Raw genomic sequence first — 24888 nt, 5'->3', positions numbered from 1 at the left:
AATAACTAGCGAAGGACTAGAAAGTTGAAAACTTCTGTTTCAACGGGAAAGTATGAAAATTTTTATAAGGCAGGAATTCTTGATTATGTGTAGATCTGCAGAGAGCTTCTTCTAGAAGTCACTCTCGACGTAGTCTGGATGGCTTAGTGTTTAGCATGTGGGCAAAGGACAAGGGAAAAAGAGATGGCTATTCTTTCTTCTGTGATTATTTCCACTGCACTTATCAAATCAATAAAAAGAATTATTATTATTGATGGAGACCTTACCACTGATTAACAGGTCAAGTTAATTGCTTCTGTGAGTTCACGCAACTCTTAAATGTATATTATGGTGTCAGTAAAGAGCAGGCAACTGCCCCCCAGTTTTGTGGACAGGATGTACAGTGGCATTGATTTCATTAGAGCTTTCAGATTGCAACTCCAGTCCTTCCTGAGCCATTCTCGGCTGGAGACTTCCTCTGTTCTTTTTTTAATGCTGCTCTGAACTGGAACAAAGCAAGATGCCCAGTGAGCAGCATTGAGTTGCATCACAGAGAGGATTAAAATGCCCATTATGAGGTAAGGCTTGAGTCACAGCAAAAGGAAAAGAAGACAGGCCATAAAAAAGAATGGGCTGCAGGCAGCAAAATATTGATGGAGAGAAACTGAAAACATCAGAGCATCGAAACTCCTTGCCCTGCTCCAGATGATCTGAGCCCTGACAACCTCCTGACTTGGTAACAGACCCTCTCTCCATGGCCAATAATGCTTCCACCACACCCATCTTCCTCTTGGCTTTCTCTCACAAGACACTCATTCCCACCTTGTGTCTCTGCACCTGCGTTTCCTCTACTGGAAACCTATGGCAACCCCAAACTTATTTTCATTGCTGAGGCCTCCTTTCCTCAGGGAGGCCTCTTCTAACCCTCCTAGCCAAAGGAGCCCCTCTCCCCATCTGGATGCTTTCTACTGCACTGTGCTAATGTGTTGCTTTGAGGCACCACCCAACATTTGTTTGCATGTTTACCTAATCTGATTATGTCTATTAATATGTTAACCATACAAAAGCAGAGACTGTTTGCCCTCCTCACTGCTATATCCCTGGTGTCCAGGACAGGGCCCACATATAGTAGATGCTCTGTAAATATGGACATACAAAAATATAATAATGGGTGGCTGACTGGGCGCATGGAAAATCAATATTTACCTCAAGGCTCCTACTTCTGGCCCATTCCACATGGCTGTACTGGGTAGTGTTCAGAACATGCATCACACAATAGGACGCCTAGGCCTAGCTCTGTCACTTTATAGGCTGTGTAACCTTGAGCAATTTCCTAACCTCTCTGGACCTGTTTCCACCTCTAAAAATGGATTTACAAAAAGGACCAACATTATAGGGCTAGAATTTGTAAAAATGTAAGCAAAGGGCTTGGACTAATTCAACTTGTAGTAAAAGCTTAAGAAATGTTGCTGCTATTGTTGTTCCTACTCCAGTTAATTTTTACTATACACCATAAAAAGTCTCAGCATCCAGGGAACATTAAGGGATAGGCATCACTTTTTTAAAAAAATCCTGATCTAACACAATCTATTCATCCAAGATAATAGTGCATATCTACACATGTTTTCTTCCATCTCAATATATCATGTAGTTGACAAGTTCAACAGCCGAGCAACCTCATCTTCCGGATAGACCAGTAAATTTGCACTGTCCATATCCTCATAGCTCTGCCCCCTTTCTGGCGTACTCATGAGTGGCCCTTATGAATAATTTGGTTGGAGAAAGCAAAGTTTGCATTGTTGAAAGCTAAGAAAGAGACTCTTAATTCAAATAGTATTAGGTGGGTGGATGAGGCAAATTGGAGCATGTAGAATTTATTGGACATCATAAAAGGGAAGTGGGGAGAGGGCCAAGGAGATGGGGGGAGGGGTGTTCAGTGACTGCTGAATTGCCAACATAATAACCTACAGCACATCACAGTGTGCCACCCTGGCTAGGAAGCACTCTCCCTGATGATTGCTTTATGTCACCACTGATACTACTGGCCCATCAACTATGACCCCAGGAGCAGCAAACCCCATCATAAGAAAGGGAGAAATGTAAATTTCAAAATAGATATATAAATATTCGGTGGCCTAGTGTTCCATTAGTCATTTATATTCCTGACTTCGGAATGCAAAAATGTAAATCCAGGGCCCTTCTGAAGTCAGAAGTCACACAGGGTTCATATAATAATCTCTCTGACAAGGGCTAAGCTGTGGCTGGTAATAAAACCTATGGGGCCAATAAGCTCACTAAACACAGTAGGAGAAAACAGGCTGGATACAATCCCCATCTTCCACAGTGGGGGAAAGATTGACTGACTACTCAAGCCCATCATACAACATCAGAGATCTGCCTGATGCAATGGGGTCTAAGGACAGAGCTGATTTACTCCCCAACAGGCTGACATCCCTGTAAGCAGAATGCTCCAAGGCTCATTCTCAAAGCTCTAAGGAGCATGGCATTTTTTTCTGATTTACTGCCATTTTATTGCTGCTAGAAATGGACACAGTGCAGATGCCCCCAGTTCTAAATGAAGGTAAGTGATGTCCTTGATGCAGGCTATCTTAATGTCCTCCTTAAAAATGAAATCATTAAGAGTTATATCAGATTGAGTTTGATCTAACATAATGGGGGTGAGAGGAAGCAAAAGGGGAGAGACTGGAAATACTATAAAGCCCAAGAAATGAAAACCCTTTTGGTACAGCCCCATGGAACAGAAGTACAAAAGCGTGTGCTAAGCCTGTCACATTTCTGAACATAGAGAAGAAAGAAACAGAGTGCCCAAAAATGAGGGAGCAGGAAGAAAGGAGATGATTTATCCCAACCTGCTTAACACAGAGAGGAAACTAAGACACAGGGGACTATGTCAAGATCACAGAGGTGATTAAGGGTAATTTTGGCCCAGAATCTGAACCTTCTAATTAACTTCTAGTCCAGACCCTGGGCTGTCACATTTCATATTTCATGGGGGAAGGGTAGGAGAGAGTATGTTCCACATTTATACTAATACTTACATAAAAGCCCACCCTCCAGGTTCAGTGGTTAGAGATGTGTTGTACATCATAAACTAGGCTGAGATAAAGAAGATACTTTAGGAACTACATAGCCAAATACATTTAAATCATTTCAATAGTAATAGTATTTATGTCAATGGATTGCATGAACATTATTTAGGACAAGATATAATAAGTATCCAAAGTAGTAAGAAAAAAAGTGAACTGACTTAAAGAAAATCATTAAGTAAATAATAGTACTGGTGACTATAGATTGGGAAGTACCATTCCAGAAATATTCTCAACAGGTTTTCCAAGTTGATTGAGTCATATGAAACATTTGACACAAACCTGATTATTTCACTCACAAGAGCAACAGCAGTGGATGGAATACAAGAATACGATGTGTATGCTGGAGTATTATTCAGCCATTCATTCAAGGAATGAAAGTCTAACACATAGTATGACACAGATGAACCTCAAAAACATGATGCTAACTAAAATCATCTGGACATGAAAAGACAAGTATTGTATGATTCCACTCATCCTCAGTAGGAAAACTCATAGAGATACAAAGCAAAATAGAGGTTACCAGGTGCTCAAGGAGGGTGAATGAGAAATTATTGCTTAATAGGAATGGAGCTGCTTCTGTTGGGGTGATGAAAGAGTTTTGAAATAGTCAGTGATGAAGGTTGCACAATGTTGTGAATGTGACTGATATCACTAAATGGTTAAAATGGCAAATTTTATGTTATTATATTTTAAATTTTAAAAACTAATGATGAGATAAAACAAACAATTGACATGTATACTTTAAGTGGGTAAAAATGTATGTCATGTGTATTGTATCTCAATAAAGCTGTTAGAAAACAAAGAATATTATGTTTATGAAGTTAAGAGCATTCTTGCCTAGAGAGAGAAGACTGCATATAGAGAGGTATGGAGATGCTCATTCATTATGGGATGTCTTTCTATATCAAACTACCTGTTTCATCACATCCCTGAATCGTCCCTAAAGAAGGAGGCATGACCATCTTGGGTCCATCTAAGAAAGGTTACTTAAAATTTGAAATTCCCAAAATTTGATAATATCATATGTCCCTCCTATATCACTGAGGAGCTACTTGGGAACTCCCAGACTATATATTCCTTTGGATCATTACCCAGAGATTGAATGCTCTCTGGAATCAAAATAAATTGATCTCTTATTATAGCTCTAATTGTGAAATTTAATGTGTTGAGTTTGTAAATGAAGTCTCAATACGCATCCACTCCATTTATATACAGATACTATGGTATTCCCCAAAACTTATAAAAAATGGCACATTGTACCAAACAGAAAGTAATGACACTGTACCAAATAGATACTAGTATTTCAAGGTCCAATATACGGTCTTAAGTGAAGGGGTAGCAAAGACTAGTTCAGAAATAAGAAATTTAATGAACAGACCTAAGCAGCTTGACCTTCTACTAATTTTAATTATTTCCCTGTACCTTAGATTCTTAATCAGGAAGATGGAAATTATGCATCTTTCCACAAACAGGTAGTATGAGAACTAAGTTAGGTAACATGGTGAAGAGCACATTGCTGGTAGACAGCAGATGTCCAAAAGATGGCATGTACTTACTCACAAACACAGACAAAGCAACATCAAATCTTAGTGAATAAAAAAATCTGGTGAATAAAAAGTGTTAGTGTGCCTCTAGCAGGGACCAGGTAATCCTGCCCCTGAAAAAAGTATCCCATGAAGAAGCAAGTATAATTCTCCAGATTCTGTCATTCTAGGATGAGATACTCTAAAAAAACATCCAATTACTAGGGCACCTGGGTGGCTCAGTCAGTTAAGCCTCTGCATTTGGCTCAGGTCATAATCAAGTCCCATGTTGGGCTCCTTGCTCAGTGGGGAGTCTCCTTCTCCCTCTCTCTTTCTCTCTCTCACTTTCCCCACCCCCCACTCATGCTCTTGCTCCCTCTCTCAAATAAATAAATAAAATCTTTGGGGGGAAAAAATCCAATTAACTTTGTTTTAAAAGAAAAACAATTACTACTTCTTACTAATATGAGTATTAATATCTATTGAATACTCTTATGTGTCAAGCATTTTGATATACTTTTTGACCATTTTTATTGAATCTTTCCAACAACTCTATGGAGTAAGGACTCTTAGGATTACAATTTCCAGATCAGTTCATCAAGGCTTAAAGAAGGTAATCAGTGGCCTGAAATCGCACCAGGATTCAAGGTTAGTTCCAGGATTCAAAACACAGGCAGTCTGGCCTATAACCTTAACAACTCTGCCTTTATCCATGCTCACTTAGAAATCTTGCCGATGATTAATGTACTTGACCAATTACACTGATACCAGAAAAAAGGGGCCTTAGAAAACAGATGTGAACAATCTGGTAGCTCTCTGACCACCATCCCTCACTCAAATGCAAATAACACATTAGTCTTCCTGTTTTTAAGTCAGGGTCTGGATGAACTAATAAAGTCACCTCTCATGTGTGAATAAACGAATAATAACATCAAACCAACACACATGCAAAGCTGAAGACATGACTCTTCACTCACAGTGATGAATGTCCAGTCACCTGGAGCCCAAAAGAGCCTGATGGGTGTCCTCTGACTTCTCCCCATTACCTGCTTTTTTTTTTTTTTTTTTTAAATTCTGTTATGTTAGTCACCATACAGTACATCATTAGTTTTGGATGTAGTGTTCCATGATTCATTGTTTATGTATAACACCCAGTGCTCCATGTAATACATGCCCTCCTTAACCTACTTTTAAGTAAAAACCTGAGGATCCACACCAGCCCCTCCAAGGGGTCATTATAGATGTCCCGAGTTCCTGTCCATGTAGAAAGTGAGGAGTACTTTCTGGCCATGGGCCCATAATTGGAGAAAATCACACATTCCAGAATGTTCCCGGGATAGAGAAAGCACGCCCTGACTGCTGTGGGTGCGAGCACAGTGAGGGGAAGCAATTTTGTTAACCAGGGGTTGATGATGTCTGATGAAATCACGGAGCCCAAGACGGAATGTGGAAGTCCTGATCCCTGAAACCTGACAGATGATACTCTCAGTCTACATGGAAAAGCAATAATAAAAATTCTGCCCTTAAATAAAGAACTCCACGCTACCCAACCTTTCTTTTGAAATTGTGAGGTTTCACCGTAGAAACATGAATCAAGTACAGGGAAGAGCAAAGGGGTGAGGAAAGACATGAAAAGGACTGGATCAGCAATTTCCCGACTACTGCCTCCTGTGAGACACGCCCTCTCTGCGGGTCCCAGAGGTCACAAGGATCAAATATAAATTTTGCAAGTTGAAAAGGGGAATCCATTTCAAGTGACTTAAAGGATAACTGTCACTGGAATTAATATGGTTGGAATGTTTCAAATTGCCACAGTTTCCTTCACTTTTGAAAGGTGTCAGTTTCCTGTCTTCAAAGCTGAATGTCTGCCTGTGATACCACAATGAAGGCTTATGCTATCACAGGCTGTACCGGGCTAAGGAAAGCTTATTTAATTTACTGAACCCCACATAAGAAATTGGCAAGGATGATTCCAGAAGGTTAGGTATGGGGTATGATTCTTATCTCTCACCATTTCCCATATGATTATAGTGTCCCATTCATTTCCCTTTCTCATGTCTGAAAGATGTCTGAAAATATTGTTGTATGTTTTTCACTGTGTCCCTTTCTCCTCATTACTCAGGACACCTCTCCCAAGAATAAAAACAGAGCAGATACAGGGAGTACGAAGAGACACCTCTCTGATGGGGTAAAACCTCTGCAATTTAAAGATCTGAAGTGTTGAATTGCCCCCTGGAAAGACAACATGAGAAGCAATGAAGTTGATTCAAAACTTTTTTTTTAAGATTTTATTTATTTAGTTGACAGACAGAGATCACAAGTAGGCAGAGAGGCAGGCAGAGAGAGGGGGAAGCAGGCTCCCTGCTGAGCAGAAAGCCCAATGCAGGGCTCGATCCCAGAACCCGGAGATCATGAACTGAGCCAAAGGCAGAGGCTTAACCTATTGAGCCACCCAGGTGCCCCTGATTCAAATCTTTATACCCACATTCACCCAACTAAAATGACCATCCCACCTCTAAATAAAAAACACATTTCTGGGGCGCCTGGGTGGCTCAGTGGGTTAAGCCACGGCCTTCGGCTCAGGTCATGATCTCAGGGTCCTGGGATCGAGTCCCGCATCGGGCTCTCTGCTCAGCAGGGAGCCTGCTTCCTCCTCTCTCTCTCTGCCTGCCTCTCCATATACTAAAAAAAAAAAAGAAAAAACACACACACACATTTCTACAGGCTTCCCTCCAGCATTAAAGGTACACCTCACTGCTAAAACGGGGAACAAAGGATGAATGAACCCAATTCTCAGGTTTCCTTTAGAGTACACTGGCCCCTTCCAAGTCGTGGTAACAAGTTCAGCCCTTTGTGAGATGACTTCTCAGTATGTTATGTTGAAAGCAAACCCCTCATTATAATGAGAGATGAATTGGAGAGGGCTGAAGAGAGCTTCCTATTCTTTTTAAACCTGTGGGACTTATCAGAGTCCATAGTGGTTTTGCCACTATAACAAAGGAGAGCCTCCAAGTTTACAAAGTTAACTCTCTCAGGATCCCAAATTAACAAAATCCGCTTACTTCCTTCTTCCAACATCTATGGTCTATGTGTTATTTTTCCATTTGAGCACACAACGGTGTGTACCACCCAGCAAGCATGTACCATCTAGCAGGTGTCCGGCCAGGTGCAGGGCATTCAGGGATGGGCAAGGCACAGTAGCTGCCTGGGATCCCAGTCTAGTCGGGGAGAAAACACTGTCCATACGTGAGACAAGTTACACGGGAACTCAAGCGATGTGCTATGAAAGAATGCATTACTGATGCCTAAAAGGCAAAACGACAAGTGACCATGACACAAACCTGGGGAAACAAGGCCTCCTCGGAAACAGCTCTGAATTCAAGTAAGAGATCAACTCCATTTCTAACACTGGAGTGTTTTCATGTTTTTTCTTTGAACTTCATGCCGCTTTTAAGTGATGCTTTGCAAAACCATAAACAAGAGAAAGACTGAGACAAATCAAGGGCCATGAAAAACGACTTTCTTGGAAGTTCCCTTTTTAGACCCAGATTATAATAAAACAAATTGAAACAATCATTAGAAACAAGTTTGCCTTGAAATCAACTTCATAGAAAGAGAAAGATGACCTCAGAGGTACACCCCCAAGTTAAGATCAATCATTGAAGTTTAAAAGGTTCCTTTCGGGGCGCCTGGGTGGCTCATTGGGTTAAAGCCTCTGCCTTCGGCTCAGGACATGGTCCCAGGGTCCTGGGATGGAGCCCCACATCGGACTCCCTGCTCAGCAGGGAGCCTGCTTCCTTCCTCTCTCTCTGCCTGCCTCTCTGCCTACTTGTGATCTCTGCCTGTCAAATAAATAAAATCTTTTAAAAAATAAAAATAAAAAATAAAAGGTACCTTTCAAAAGAATGACATACCACTTTTTTTTTTTCTGATCCTGAAAATAAATTGAAAATCAACTACAAAGATTTCCCAAAATGCTAACAGTAACATCTTCATAAAATCCCACAAAAACAGTTCTACTTATTTATGAGAGATATTTTGTTAGGGCACCTTTATATTTTCTGTAGAGAAAATGGGTAATAAGGATTTAGGGAAGGACAAATGGCAGCAAGCATGTCCCCAGTGAAGCAAGGCACAAGCCAGGGCCTGTACCAACTGTGACACAGGGGGGTCACAAATCTCATTGCTGGACACTATTTCTTCCAGTAAACTTGCTGGAAAGCATGAACTTGTCCAGGGGATTCTCCTTGGGGAGAAAACTGAGAGCCAGCCAAATTTAAGGACCAAAGCCACAGATTTAGAAGCCTGGGAAACAGTCTCCGAAGAAGAGGTCAGTGCACATCCCCCAGCCAAGGGCTAAACAAGTCACACAGAGGACAGGGGAATGAACAAAGACCATTCGGAGAAGGTGTTGGGGCCAAAACACAGATATGCCGGAAGAGCTCTTTGAGATCAGTTGCTGGAATCATGCACTTGATAGATAAGGAACCTGAGGCCGAGGAAGGGGAAGGGATTTATCTATTCCCCTTTGTGGTGGAGCCAGAACTAACCCTGAATACAGGTAAGTGGGCTTTCCATCAACCCACTCACCCTCTTTCACTGAGAATCACCCATGAACGATAAAGCACATCAATGAGAAGCTGGTGGCAGGAGTAGAGCTTGCTGGCAACATGAAGCTGGCATAAGTGAACACTGGTGCTGGGGATTTCAATCACTGAGAACCCAAGTAATTCTTGACTCTGAGAAGTAGGCTTCTGGAGTTTACTTTCCAATTCTATAGCCAAAATTTGTGTATTCCAAAATGTGTTTTCCCCAATAACCCTGTAAATCGATGTACACTGCTCAAATGTCATTCTGAATTTCTGGAGTTTTTTCTTTGTTTTGTTTTGCTTCTTTTTGGTCACATCTCTGCAGTTGCACTCAGATGGCACATCAGTACATTTACATGATGGGTTCATCATGCAAAGATGCTGTCTGCCTTTGTAAATTTGTTATAAAAATATTTGTGCACATGACTTTGAAAAAACGTGCAATACAAATACAGCTTGCCTTATAGACCTATTATGGAAAGCATTTGTGTTGCTTTCCAAGGCTTATGAGAAGTGAGTTTAAACAACCACAATAAACCTAAGCAGGCAAGCCAAACTAATTCTCTCCTTGAAGCTGTGACCGGAGCACATCAATGGCGTCAAAGGCTCTTGGTTTTGATTATACAGCATTAATTCACTTTTCTTCTGGTGACAACGATTAACACAATTTTCTCTGGAGAACCAGTACTTATTATGTTTCATTTCATGTGATTCAGATGGAGCTGACCCCATCTCCTGGTACAAGCTATGGACCAGACCCTAGTAACCGGTTCATGGGTTGGAATGCAACTGAAATCCAGCCAATGAAAGTCAATCTTGCAATTTTGTCTGAACCATTGAGAAAGAGCCTTCTTTCCAGTGAGGTTGTTACATTGGCCAGAGTAATCCTTTAGCTGAGGTTGGCTATCTCACCAGAACTTGTTAAAAACAAACCAAAAAACCTAGCCAAATTACACAGAAAAGCAGAAATGAGATGCGGAGAGAGAAATTACTGACATAGTTATCTGAACCTGAACCTAACACAGCTCTGTGGGTCTGTGGTAGATTATTCATAAAAATGACTACAATTGCTCCTTTTATCCCTATGTATACTCCACTTCACAAAATGACCCTGCCACTCCTCCAGGAGGTAGAAGCTATTTCTCCACCCTGGAATATGAGTTTGGCCATGCAGCTTTTTTAGAAAATGAGTCAATAACAAATGTAATATGAGTAAATGGTTGAAGATACTTGAGCATTGGCGTTTGTGCTCTCCTATTAGGGGAAAGTTTCCACCACCAGTGAAAAAGCACAGGCTAGCTTCCTAGAAGAAAGTCCATTTGGAGAGCTATTCGAGCCATCCAGCTGAAACTCCAGACAGTGAGGTCATTCATTTTGGCAAAGGGAGCCTAGAAAGAATCACCTGGCCAATCCAAGGATTGTGACCAAGTAAATAACTTTCATTTTAAGCCATTCGGTTTTATGTTGCTTCATTACTAAGCAAAAGCTAACTGATAGAGCTAATTAAATTTCATCATTTTTTCTCCTTTGGCAATCTGAATTGAGTTTTTAATCACTTATAACCAAAAAAATACAAGTACCCAGTGCCATACCTAGCATATTTGACAGGAGGAGCAGATCATGGTTAAGACCTTTCCTTAAATACATATATGTATACAATTTTTTTCAGTTATAATCCCATAACAATGAATAATAATTTTTTCTTTGTTTTTTGGTCTTAAAATAAAGAGCAATTAAAAAGAAAACAAATTATAATTTTAAAAATATAATTCAAATGTATTAGAAAATTTCATGAATGAAGAAAAATAGTACACCTCATGGTCTGCCTTCTATTTTAGTGTTTTCCATATCAAGTACCTATAGATGCTCCAAATCGTCTTGTAGAATGACAGAATTGAAATAGTTCAAGACCTGTTTCTTTAACTTTCAATCACTGAACTATGACTATTTCAAATCCATTGTTTAAGTGCCGGAAAATGTACTACCAGGGTTTTGAAGATATTGACCACCCAAAATAATCTCCAATGATACCAAACCACTATGAACTTACTCTCAGATATGTGTAGCCGAGTTCCCAGATACTAAGGCTGCCTGCATAATGGTGATGATAAAATACAGACTAAGTTTTAGTTGGTTTTGTTATTGTTTTAAAACTCTCTAAAGACAATACTCTCTGCCCTACCCTTGATACTCTACTGCAAAGATCACCGTTAATAAACTTCATTAATGTTGAGAAGGACATATAAAATAAAAATTCTCAGGGTGCCTGGGTAACATAGTTAAGCATCTGCCTTCATTTCAGGTTATGATCCCAGAGTCCTGGGATTGAGTCCTGCATCAGACTCCCTGTTGAGCAGGCAAATCTGTTTCTCTTCTCCCTCTGCTCTTGCTTGTGTGCTCTCTCGCTTGCTCGCTCACTCTCTCTCTCTCTCAAATAAATGAACAAAATATTTTTTTTAAATCCTTAAAAAATAAAATTTTCCAAAGGAGCCTGAATGAAATATACCAGAAATAGTAAATGAATATGCTTGCATGCAGGAGGAAATTCCCGGGGACAGACCTAATGATTTCAGTATTGACCTAAAAACCTCCAAATTTTTCAGAAAAATGAAGATAATTGATGGCTCTGAGCCTTTTAGCACAGTGATGAGATAGAACTAACTTTTCACTGGAAGAAAAGGTAATTAAAAAGCTTACATGGTGATACTCTGTTTATTATAGTAAAATCCCCTTCTAATTCCAGAAAATCATTAAGGTTCCCTGGACCAAGATAAACCAACAAACAATATCCTATATCTAATTAATTTCTAATTAATTAAATACCAATTGTAAGGTAAGTTTCCTCTATCAGGAATCAGGTAAAACTCCAGCTTTTCTTGGAAGATCTAAAAAAAATAACATAATGGGTAGTATAATTGTAAAGATGAAACTGGTTACATGATACCATTTGTCTATAATAACCTATTCTCATTGACTGTACATTTGACTTGGCTATATAATTTATTCATTTGCTTTATAGCTGGTCAGTGGTATCTTGGGAAACCCCACACCCTTCAAATTGAAACATTTTATTCTCTCCAATATGTGCCTTTCTGCTACATTTTATTCTGTTTGGTATACTTCCTAATCAATTCCTTCCTTCCTGAGCTTCATTTCTTTGGCACAATGTATCCATTGTTAGGATTTATTTCTCTCAAAATGATTTAAATCTATTTTGCCTGATGTTGCCTTCAAGCTACTGTATTCTCTATCCATTTCCTCACCAATCCCATCCACTGGGCCCTGTGATCTGCAATCTGGCTCATACTCCATCTTCTTGGTTCAGAAGAGATGGACTTTCCTAGCTCTGTCTAATGTGAAATCTTGCTTTTTAGCTATCCTGGCAATGGTTGTGGACTGAATAATGACAGTGATATGTAGCAATGTGTAGACATATCAGTGTACTTCAGGTACTCAGTGCTCATGGGTGACTACAGACTCCTGCTGTCCTCAGAGTCCTGAAGTTTTCTCTCTGAATCGATGCTTCTGAAATTCTAGGTCTTATTCCCAATGGATATAAACCAGTACCACAAGAGTCATCTCTCTCTAGTAAATCCTTGATGATTTAAAGAACAGCTGAAAATGCCCTTTTTGGAAGTATTAATTAGGAGTCACTTCTAATTTGGGTTGGCCCTAGACTGTATGTCCTAAGACTTCAAAAGTTCATTTGACACAAATTATTTTCTTATTCATAGAGGAAAAAAAAAAAACAAAAAGCAATGAAAGATATGGCATTTTAATGACCTTTTGTTTTGTTTGTTTTGTTTGTCCTCTAACTAAAATGACTAGAAAAAGTCTGAGGGAGAAGCTTCTAGAAGGTAAGGCTAAAAAGGTCCATGGAAGGCAAGGTTAAGAGGACCTAGGAAGCCTGGCTAAGAGGGGTTTGTTGCCATATCCCAGATGCAAGAAGAAGTCCTGGGGGTGGGGAGGAGTTTGTAGCATCCTAAAATAAAATGAACTTGAAATAAACTCGTGAGGGCAGGTAATCATGCATGCCCAGAATGTGACAATGCTAGAGTACACCTTGTTCAAAAGGAAGGTATTTCCAACTGAAAGGAAAGAGAATAGCAGATGGGGAAGAAAAGGAAGTCTTATTTGGAAACCAGGAGAATTTAACAGGAATTCACTTAGTAAACATACTAGAAAGATAATAACATTACAGAAAATAGCTCATTGAGCATAGCGAATGCTAATAAGGACCAGACACACAGTATACAAATACTGGTAGTATGAAAGATATGAGATCCCTTGGAGAAAGTGACCATGCATAGTTGGTTAATGACAGAGAAATTCGGGAACATAAACATATAAATACCCTCCATTTAATTAGCACCTTTTTTAATCAGGGAAAATAAAAATAGCCTTTCCATATTGACTCTAATAAGGCATGAAACTTAAGAAGGAAAGATGCCACTAAAAATAAAATTCTGGGTATATAATTAATGAAAATGAACAACAAAGAAGGTTGGAGAACCAAGAAGAATGGGGATACAGCCAAAGAAATCAAAACAATATGACTGCATGGGAGACATTCTGATGAACTCAGATTTTAAGAAGTCACTTACAAAAGCAATGCTCAAAGGAAGAAAACAAGTTTACTGTCGGAAAAGCAGACTAAAACAAAACAAAACAAAAAAACCTTCAAATGCCAGAGAGAAGGCAGAATTAATAAGGTCTTGTTTTGTTATTTTCTCCATCATGAAATTATATCTTCAAGTTGGAAAGATGAATGCAGAGATAAAAAAGAAAACAGAGATAAAGAAAAGATGGAAGCCCTTAGAGAGCTTATGAGAAACATAAAAAGCTAGGTGTGTAGACCCAGACAGAAAGTATTTTATTTTATAACAGCAACAAAAAAATTCATATAGACCTGATCATGGAAATCTTTATAACATTTCAAAAATCACATGGGGGAAAAGCAGATTCAGATTCTCTCTCTCTCTCTTTTATTTTCCCCCCTGGAGGAAGGGGAGAGTCTCATTCTCCTCAAAAATGTAAAAGACTGGGACGCCTGGGTGGCTCAGTGGGTTAAAGCCTCTGCCTTCAGCTCAGGTCATGGTCTCAGGGCCCTGGGATCAAGCCCCGCATCGGGCTCTCCGCTCAGTTGGGAATCTGCTTCCTCCTCTCTCTCTGCCTGCTTCTCTGCCTACTTGTGATCTCTGTCTGTCAAATAAATAAATAAAATCTTAAAAAAATGTAAAAGACTTTATTAAAGGTAGGATATATGAGCACTTTGAAATGACAGTAACAAATCCTTTTCACCTAGGATGACCCAGGCCAAATCAACCTCTCCCAGACACCCCACCCCCTCTTCTTTTTTTCTCTCTTGTCATTTAGAAGCTTCTATTAAACAGGTACATCAGTGAGAACATAAACATAATATATTGATTTCAACAAAACATCTCACAAAAACTATCATGATAAGGTTCTGCAAAAAATAATTAATTAATTAAAAACGAAGAAAAAAGCAAGAAAGAAAAAAGAAAGAGATTCTAGTCCATTTACAGCAGAACAACTACATATACCCCCCCCCAAAAAAAGAAAAACAGAAAAAGAAAAGCAAACCAAACCAAACAAACAAACAAAAAACCAAAAAACTGTTGTTCTTTGAATCAATACCCATGAGAACGGAATTTCCTCCAGCCTCTCAATTATATTCCATCCTTGCCTTCAGATTGCTGAATAAAACCTAGAAATCTAAGTTCTAACAACAGGCTAACACTGAGGACAAATAAAACAAGAGACAAAGCAGAGGCGACCATTTAGGTCTGAAAACCCAGCTTCCCAAGTACTAGAGGGGAGAGTTTTTCTGGGCAGTAGCTTACACAAGAACAAAAGCCCAGCGGGCACAGGGTGACTCTGAGCTCTATTGTCCTAACTCGCAGCAGATGCTCAGAGACCCTGGAAGGCCTCCAGGCAACACCACACAGCTATCTGCGCATCCTGGGTGGGATGCAGGACGCAACGTTTTTTTCCAACCCCAAGATCCCATGACTCTGATATGAATATAAATCCCTGTGCGGTGTCCTGTACAAGTATTCCTAAATTACCACAATGAAGGAAATCATACAAAAACAAGGCGATTAAGACGTTTTCTAAAGCCACTGCTTTTATAACGGGCCGCATACAAAAGTCATTCTGATATTTGTTCTAATTACCAGAATGCACAGGCCCTCCAACAGCTAGCTGCAAGGATAGACATCCCAGCTGACCAAACCACGGGTTTAAGACAGGCGGAAAAATCCAATATCTCTCTACCATGACAAAAGCAACTAGAATTGCCAAATCCAATACACAAAACCTTTAATTTATAACAGTTAAAACCTGGCCTCTGACCAAGTCCAAAAGAACTATGTCTTATTTCACTTGCTCTTGAATATGTCTCTTTCAGAGATAAATGACTCTGCTCTTTGCCAGTTCTCTCCTCTGTTTGGTGTTTTGTTTAGCTGGGCTTGTGACAAGCCAAGATCTGATGCATCTGCTTGAATGTGTAATTTACCTCTCTGGTCAACTTAGCTTTTTTTTCCTTGACAATATTATGTCAAACAATCACATCACAACTGGCTCTGATCTCTTTGTTGTTAGCTAATAAATTAGAGAGTATTTATTATCTGCAATCCTTTTTTCCTCTTTTAATGGTGACACATTTGTGGTGAATTACAGGGCAGCTTTATAAACTAGGCTCTGGGCCAGTCTCAGGCCCCGCGTCCATGTGAACGTTCCCTCTCCCGGTTGGCCTCCCGGACTGGTGGTAAATCAAGTCAGCTGTCACAGCACACTAAGTTAGTGTGCGTCATTGGGGAGAGCAGGAAGCGTTGGGGGTATAATTCTGTCCATCAAACTAATATGTTATATCAGTAGCTTTGTAATCTTCTGCCATAACTTATGGGAAGTGACACCTAAGAATTCACTTTGAAGGCAATGTGTTCTTCAGACTTTAAGCCAAAACAGACCCGATCGGCAGCAACTGTTCCTCTGTTTACATGAGCGGGTTTGTAGTGCTAGAGAGTCAGGTCCCTATCAATGTGGCAGTATTTTACACATTCCACCACCGGCTGAACTCTGTTTACAGCCCTTGTGGCAGGATTTGTAAACTTTTCAAACAGGATTTCTTCTCTTCTTTGTGTTACCCTTGCCTTAACCTCCAGTAGCCGGACAGATAAACAGACTCCCTGAATGTTATCGTGACAGAGTGGATCTCTGACAGACAGGAACGAACGGGGGACCCGTCTCCTTGTCCCTTCCCCTTCAACCTTTGCCTTGACCAATGCGGAAATGGCCTCAGAGGACAGAAGAACACACACAACTTCTGAGGGCAGCGTCTGCTTTAGGGTCTGTTTTTGCAAAGGCCCCCACGATCCTTACAGAAGGGAGGGCAGATAAGCGTAAATAGACAGTCCACTCTCCAAGGCATGACCTCGGAGGGACCAGACTCGCATCACGTGTCCTCTCAGGACGATGCCTTGTTCTCTGGAATCTGCTGTTGGATCGTCCCCGAATGTACTCTCAGCAGGCCAATGAGAGAAGCCCTTCGGGGAAGATTAAGCAGTTCTGCGAGCTGCCATCTGATGGAAAAGAAATCTACAAGAGCTGTTCAAAGGAGCTCTTCCTCCCCCAGGCACAAACCTAAATATGCACAGTAAAAAAGTTTGAAAAATGCCTGTCCTTGCCATCCCCAATACACCTTTGATTGATAGCAGAGAGGGCTTGCTATGATCATTTTACTTTGACAGGTCCCAGGCATAAATCCCACAGAGTTGTTGCTCTGGTTTGACAACCTTCTGAGGGTTCCAGTTAGGAACAGGAAACAGGCCTCTATTTTTCACCCTCAATGCTCCTTCAGGTGCAAAGAAAAGACCGTATGGAAAAAATAAATCCTTATCTGAGGGGGAAACCAAATTCAAAGCAGTTTTAATACTTATTCATCAGAAAGAATGTCCAACAGGGGAAGACGTGACCTCGGTCCTACTTCTTCAAACTTACATTTAAATCTTCCAAATAAGAGATTTGAAACCTGCTCACGAGGAAAAATTGATACTCCTTTCCCATTCACATTTTGGTTTTACAAAGTTGTGTTAGTATTTTACTTCAAGGTCAGCCTAGAAACGTACCATAATATTTTATAAAAAGCACTGCTTAAAAGTAAAAATGCTTTCGTGTAGTAACATTGAGGATTTACTATCATTTACTGAGAGCTTACGACAGGCCAGGCTTTGTAACTCTTCATGTCCTCTTAATTGTCACAACCAGACCTCAATTCATAGGAATGCAATTTTTTTAAAAAAAGGCAAAGTTGTGGATTGATTTTTTATTTATTTTATTATTATTATTTTTTTTTTAGCATTCATCTTTCAGGCATGCTTCATGAAATGTCAGAAGTATTTGGGGATCAGTGCATCGTCACCCAGCCGTCTCCTCTACCAGGGATCTGAGAAGGATGACTCAGCACTGAGAACCTTAGTCACAGAAATTATATTTAACTAGGTTGAATCAAGAACAATCTGTGGCATATTAACTATCCTGGAATTTAAAATAAAATTAAAATAAATTACATTTTTAAAAAATACTAAAAAAGAATCATCATCTGTGGCTTCCCCTAAGTTAACTAGGAAATTAAATGAACCAGGACCCATTCTCCAGGCATTTTAGCTGATACCATCTAGAAGTGCATTACTGTGATTTGTTAAAATGATTAAAGGGTCAAACACAGGCAGGTATCTGAAAAGAAGGAACACTTCCATCTCCTTAAAATTTTCGGAAGTTGAAGATTTCCCTTCCAATTGTCTACCTCTTACGGATGTGAGAAACAGTTTTCTCTTGGCTCCAGAGTCCAGTCCAGCCCTGAGAAGATCCACACAGTTGTAATGTCCTAAGAACATATTCTGCCTTCAATCCGACTTCCCTGCCAGGCCTGGGCTGACTGGGTGCCACCCAAGTTTTGCAGAAAGTCTGCACTATTGAGTGGTGCCACCAACAGGGAAAGAAGGATCCAGTCTTGGCACCCACAGTAGAAACTGAGCCTTTAATTTAATAGGACTTTAATTTAATAGGACTCTAACACATGGACTTCACCCCAGGCCTCAGAATTAAGCCCTTTTTCTTCTGGGGTCAATATTTTATGACTATACCCATTTTGTGGAGGAACTAACCACTGCCCAAGGAGTTCTAATAATTGGTACATGGGTCAGCCACAAAAAGTCAGTGTGGAAAATAAGAATGGAAAAGAGCAAGCTGCTCCTAAGAGTGGAAAAAATATATATGAGTTTTTATAAGTCATAAAACAGCTTGAACAAATTTCAAGAAAAAGAAACTTATTAAATAATTGTCTCTCACTCCATTTCCCCTCTAAATACCAAACAGGATGTGCTTTCTTGTAAATGTCTATAAATCTGGGGGGAGAAAAACAATTCTGATCTTGTGTACAAGAGCTCTAGGCTGCAAAGAACATGGTTGGATTTCTGTTTCCTTTAGAGGAAGATGCCAGAACAGTATTTTCCCATCAAGTGTTGATAAGAAAGGCATTTAGCATTTCATTTGATGGGCCTGTTGTGAGTGGGTGGTATGACATGATAAATTATGGCCAATGTCATATTAAAAATTATAGGCCCATCTGCACATGCTCACTCTGTTCTTAAGCTAATGATACGCTGTCCGGTGCAAAGCCTTCAGCTGTGGCAGATGTTGGAATGATGTTCCTCACCAAGGATAGCTTTAGAAAACAGAATTCCCAAAGGTTTAGAGACGCTACAGCCATCTTTCTGGCCCATAAGCAAAAACTAAACCAAATGCCTACTTCTTGCAAATTCGTTCCTGTTTACATCTGATTCCTACCTTGATTCAGGTCCTCCTCTGAAGGATTCAATCTACTTCTCTGCTATTAGCATAAGAAATTGAGCCAGAAAGCCATTTTTTTAAAAATGAGGAAACAGTCTCTTCTGCTCAGAACCAAAGAGGCACCACTTAGAACATAAAGAAACATTTTCAGGTCTTCAAGAAGATGAAGATAGGGTAAAGCAAAGTATTGCCTACACATGCTAAGGGAGTTGGGAAAAAACTGACATGAAATCAGCAATTCCTAACCAGGGGTATCTCACACTTTGCACTATTAATATTTTAGAGCAGACTATTCTTTGTTATGAGGTTGTCCTGTGCATCATAGAATGGTGAGCAGAATGCCTAGTCTATACCCACTAGCACACAGCCCATAGCACACACCTATCCCAAGAGTAAAAACTAAAAAGGTCTCCCCAAAAAATGATTCCAGGGGGTCAAAACTGCCCTAGTTGAGAACCACTATCCTAGACTATTTGGGAAAGGTCATGCCACAGAATCTTTGTGGGACATCCAGAGGACTGGATTCACTAACACACACTGTCATGCATTTATGCCTTTTTCCTCTTACCTCAGACACATGATAAGGCTGAATATAGCAACGCCCTTCAACTCTAAGCCAAAATGAAGTGCCCTTTACTGTAAGGTTAAAGTTAAATTGATCTCTGTATAGGTACAAAGAAAACAGATCTCCTTTAAGTATTTCTCCATAAGGTGAGTTTTGTTATATTCCTCACTCTTTCCCTTCTAGAGACCTTGAATCCTACCATAAAAGTCAGAGATTAGTCGAGAAAACAAAACTCCAGGAGAGGTCATTCAAAAATAGAAAATGCAATACGGGGTATTAATTCAAAGGTATTAGAGGAGCTGAAATAGCAAGCAAGAGAAGAGAAGGCTACCCAGAGGATAGAAGTTCAGAAAGCTGCCACCATCTCTATACTGAAGGGTCAAAGAGAAGGTTACTGCAATCTGGGAACCGAAGTGCCCTGACGGAAGCTGGACTCAGGGTGGCACAGTGAGTGAGGACTGGGACCATGGTGGAAAGGGCTTCCCACAGGAGCTGGAGCCATAGAAGAGACCCAGCCACTGCCAGAAATGTCCATCAGAGGCAGAAAGACCAGGAAAGAAAGACACTGGCTTCTTCTCTCTTCTTCCCACCTGCTATCTCTCACTAGTGCCTTTCACTGTCTGAACCTGGTTTGACTCCAGCGGACAAGGGAACCTGGGAAATAGTTTCTGAGGATAAGCCCCTGTGACACATACAAAGCAGAGCAGGGTTTGAGAGCAGGTTTAAAAGCAAACAGAAAGGGCGCCTGGGTGGCTCAGTGGGTTAAGCCTCTGTCTTCAGCTCAGGTCATGATCCCAGGGTCCTGGGATCGAGCCCCACATCGGGCTCTCCGCTCAGCGGGGAGCCTGCTTCCGCCTCTCTCTCTGCCTGCTTGTGATCTCTTTCTCTCTGTCAAATAAATAAAATTTGAAAAAAAAAAAAAGGCAAACAGAAAAATGGCCAATGTAACTATCAAATTCAACTGCAAGGACACCTGAATGCAGTTCAGACTTGAGTCAGGAAGAGGAAATCAAATCGGATGAGTCTGAAAAATAAATTAGGTTGAGGGAAAAACCTCTCAAACAAACAAAACAAAACACTTTAAGAAGTTCTTTCCACTTCCTCCTCCTCCTTCCTTCTCACACCAAGCTAAACCTGAGGGAGAAAAGTCTAGACTGGGCTTGTTATTGGATAACTCTTGTGAAACTGAGTTAATGTCTAAGAAGATAATTGCTAGAAATGCTAGGCATATCTGTTACCTACTGCTGTAACAGAAGACCACAAACTTAGTGACTTAAATCAACAACCACTGTATTTGTTCGTGATTTTTTTGGTCAGAAATTTCGGCAGGGCTCAGCTGTTTCTCACCTGAGATCATTTGTGTTACTACAGTCAGGTGGCAGATTAGCTGTAGACTGGTTGACCCAAGGGGGTCTCTTCTTTCTGTTCTAGTTTATTCCAACCTCTAGTAAAACCAATCTGTGTGCATGGCCATCTCAGGGTGTTCAACAAAAGGGTAAGTCCCAAGGCACAGATACTTCCTATGTCTCTACTACACCATATTTGGTAATGCCCGCTGATCAAAAAAATTTCAAGGTCAAGTTTAGATTTGAGAGGTGGATAGAGTAAATACTGTTGATGGGAGAGATAGTCACACTGCCAAGGGTCATGAACATAGGGATAGGAAATAATGTGACCATTTTTAATTATCACACTAGGTGAGTGGATTTCCCAGCAAATGTTTTTCTAAAAAGAGTATTCCAGATCTACCCACACCTGAATATTACAAAAGGATACATATTTGTTTTCAAAACAGTAAATGTTTTTGGTTGTCACAGAGGCACTCAACTCTAAAACAGTTCCCCAAACCCCTTTGACCAAACTCATTTCATAAGGGTTTCATGGTTAATAGCCAACCATCTCATCCAAAGTTAAGGTTGTTGCCTCAAATTCAAATCCAAGTTCAGAGACGTCTCAAGACTCCCTTATTTTTCTCTTTGCCTTAAAGGGAAATCCAGATTTCAGTACAGCATTACTAGGAAATCGAGTCCTCAAACCAGGAGTCAGAAACTGTGGTTTCATATTCTGAAAACAATCAACTACATAAGCCACTTGGGTAAGTCTCTTCTCTCCAAGTCACAATCTCCTGATTTGCGAAATCAGAAAGCTGAGGCAGGAGTGAGAGATAGAGGAGGAAAGAGGGTGAGGTGAATCAGTGAACAAGTTGGTGGAAAAAAACACAGTGTAAGGGGTGTGGGAACCTGGAGGGTATTACCTCGTCATGGCAGTAAATTCATTGTTTTCCTCCCTAAAATATGTTGGCGCCTGATCTGACTGCCATCATTCACAAGATCACTCCAAGAACCCACCTGGCTCTGTTGGCTGCCTCTCCCAATCTGGTTCCCCACGTGCCTCAGTTGTACCCACCTTTGCATGGGGTTATCAAGACCCCCTGGTATTTAGCACGGGGGTGCTTGCTTGCAATGCAAAAAAGACTGGAGCACAGACACTAGTCCCTTCTTTAAACCATCTTGTTTCAATCCCACACACCCCTTAAAGTGGGGTTGCAATTGACAAGGCTCTTGCTTTTACTAAAGAAATGCCATGCGGACTGACCCAGGCCCATAATTCTGTTGCACTCACTCCTATCGGTGCTTCTGGAAAAACTGCAGAACCTGACACTCCAAGATCCTATCACGGCCCATAGTTAGCTGTGGATTAGTGTAACTTTCCCGGGGCCCCTGGTTCCAAGCACTGCTTCCCCCAAGGGAAACATGTTCTCAAAATAACTGATTTCTACCCCCTTCATTTCAGAGGGAAATCTCAGGTTAGAACTCAAAAGAAAATAGGTAGTTTGGTCGGAAATATGAGATTGGGGAAGTTGGAGAAGCTCAGCCTCTACTGCAAGGTCCTGTTCTGAGCTGCTAGCAAACTGCATCATTAGAAATGTATTCTTTGATATGATATACGGCAATTTTCAAATGGGCCTTTGGAGTACCATTTCCTCTATAAAACCCACCAGTATCACCAGGAGGTGATCTTCTTTCTTCGCAGTGAGCCTTAAGTGGGCCTTCAATTCTCTTGTTTGGTGAGTAATAATATAACCAGTGGAGCAGAGAGGCTCAGCAGCCTGGATTTGAGTCCTAGCTCCATAACTGGAAATGAAACGCTGGGGTCCTTGGTCAAGTTTCTCAAGCTTTCTGTGCCTTTGCTTCCTCAGCTATAAAAAACCGACAGAAGGTTGTAGAAATGAACAAGTGACAAAGTACTTGGAGAGGTTCTCGCACATGGCGTATAGTAACTGCCGTAGTGTTAGCGGCTGTCATCATGTCTCTATTATATTGCTGATAAAAGTGTTAACTTGTCTTATGTATCTCCTTTATGGTACTTGTATTTATCTAATTAGATAATAAGTTCAAGAGCAAAGATGACAAATAATTTTTCATATTTCTTCTTCCCCACTCTCCTCTACCCCCACCACCACTCCCCTTAGTCCAGTACCTGGTGTACAACACACAAACCCAGAGACACAGGCTGGTAGGTGGGGCCTCACCTCACGGTGTAGGGGTAGGATGCCATGAAGTTCAGGCTCCTAGAGAGACATGGGTTACTGAATATCGTCCTTACTAGTTAGCAATTTGCTCAACTTACCAAGTATCTCCTTGCTTCAGGTTTATAAATTCTAAAATGGGAATAAAGTTTTTGCCTCAGAAGGTAGCTGTGATGGTAGATGCTTCATGGTATAAAGTTCACATGGGCACTCAAAAAAATGCTTATTTCCTTCCCATTCCTTTCCCCTATCACCATTAATGAATTGGTCAGTCAGTACCAGGAAACATGGAGAAGTCTGAGGAAAGCAGCCTCCAGCAGAAAAGGCAAAGTGAGGGGATTCAACATCCCAAAGGCAAATACCACTGACCTCATAAGAGGGGACCATCCCCATGAATGCTCCTGCCCACTAACCACCCAGGCAGTGGGTTCACAGTGCCATTTAGAGATGGTGAAATTGTCGTCAACAGAGGTTCCTCAAGAGAACGAGGGAACGGAGGGTTTTCAGGGTTTCTAGGAAATCTCTAGTTCTCCCCTTGATGACTGCTAGCTTTTGGATGGAACATATAAGACAACACCCTACATTTTTCTCTAAAATCTTCTTCCCTTCTTGCCTTCCTGCAATTCTACTATCCTCAGGAATCATGCCAGACAAAAGATGTGGGCTAGATGGATCTACGACCTGACCTTATGGGGGCCGACTCAAGTTTTCATGGAACCACAGAACATTAGTGCTGACATGAGCGGCTCCAACAACCTCACCATAAAGATGAAGTCACAAAGAAGTTAAGCAGTTGGCCCAAGGTTATGCAGCTGATCAAGGACAGAAATGAAATGTAGACCTGTGCTCTTTTTAATTTCTCATCTTTCTGGTGCCTCAGAAGAGCACAGCCTTTTTAAAAACATTTATTCAAGTAAGACATGCTCTAAATTCCAACAATGACTTCTCCAGCCTGTATTGGGTGGGATATAATCAGTCATGACTTTCTAGATCTAAAGTCAGTGAACTGAACCCATCCAGCCAAAACCATTTATATCAGCTTCTTTCTGCAGCTCAGAATATTATATGTGCTCCTGTGTGCTGTCTCTTCTGCAGCCCTGAAAATGTACCCTGAGACCTCCTCATGTGAAGGAAACAGACCCCAGCTGGCCAGCCCCACTGTGACTGCAATATGGACTTCAGCTGCTCCACTATAGGGTTGTGTTCAGTGAACTGCATTTTTAAAAAATGTTAATATCTTCATGGCTCTCACCCAACTGCCTTAAGAATACCAGCTGTACCGTGCTTTCGCCTCTACTTTGACAGCCTTAAGAACAGCTCCCGAAGAATAGAACATTCTTCAGGGGAGGGCTGTTGGTTTTGCAGATATTTTAGGAGGAGGAGAAGATGAAAGAGATTTCATCTTGAAATGTCATATATGGAAAGGGATGGGACAGGACAGAAGAAGAAATCTGGTATGCTTTCAATGCCTTTCATGTACCAAGCACTGGGTTGGGCCAGTACTCATGCCTTTGCATTTGGTCCTCACAATGCTGAGATAAGCAGAATAACCACAGTTTTATAGATGAGAAAACCGAGGCTTAGAAAGATGAAGAGACTTGCCCAAAGCCAAACAAGGAATTTGCTGCATAGCTGGTATAGTAGTTTACAATGGCTGTTGGCTGTTATAACAAATTATCATAAACTCAGTGGCTTAAAACAACACAAATATATTCTCTTA

General features: G+C 40.7%; 1 protein-coding gene and 1 long non-coding RNA gene across 3 annotated transcripts in view; one reads left to right on the top strand and one right to left on the bottom strand.

Moving 5' to 3' along the window:
• LRMDA (leucine rich melanocyte differentiation associated) overlaps positions 1 to 24888 on the bottom strand; it is a 1048937-nt gene that overhangs the window by 263252 nt on the left and 760797 nt on the right. The window lies entirely within an intron of this gene.
• Positions 608 to 24862, top strand: LOC106007116. Its single transcript, XR_001181671.2, has 3 exons — positions 608 to 715; positions 21627 to 21734; positions 23807 to 24862. It is a non-coding gene; the product is annotated as an uncharacterized LOC106007116 (long non-coding RNA).

This window comes from Mustela putorius, unplaced genomic scaffold (genome assembly GCF_011764305.1).
Source record: "Mustela putorius furo isolate JIRA1106 unplaced genomic scaffold, ASM1176430v1.1 tig00000698_pilon_pilon_pilon, whole genome shotgun sequence".
Classification (NCBI taxonomy): Eukaryota; Metazoa; Chordata; class Mammalia; order Carnivora; family Mustelidae; genus Mustela; species Mustela putorius.
Note: the sequence above shows the minus strand (reverse complement) of the source record. Positions and strands in the feature narration are given on the sequence as shown.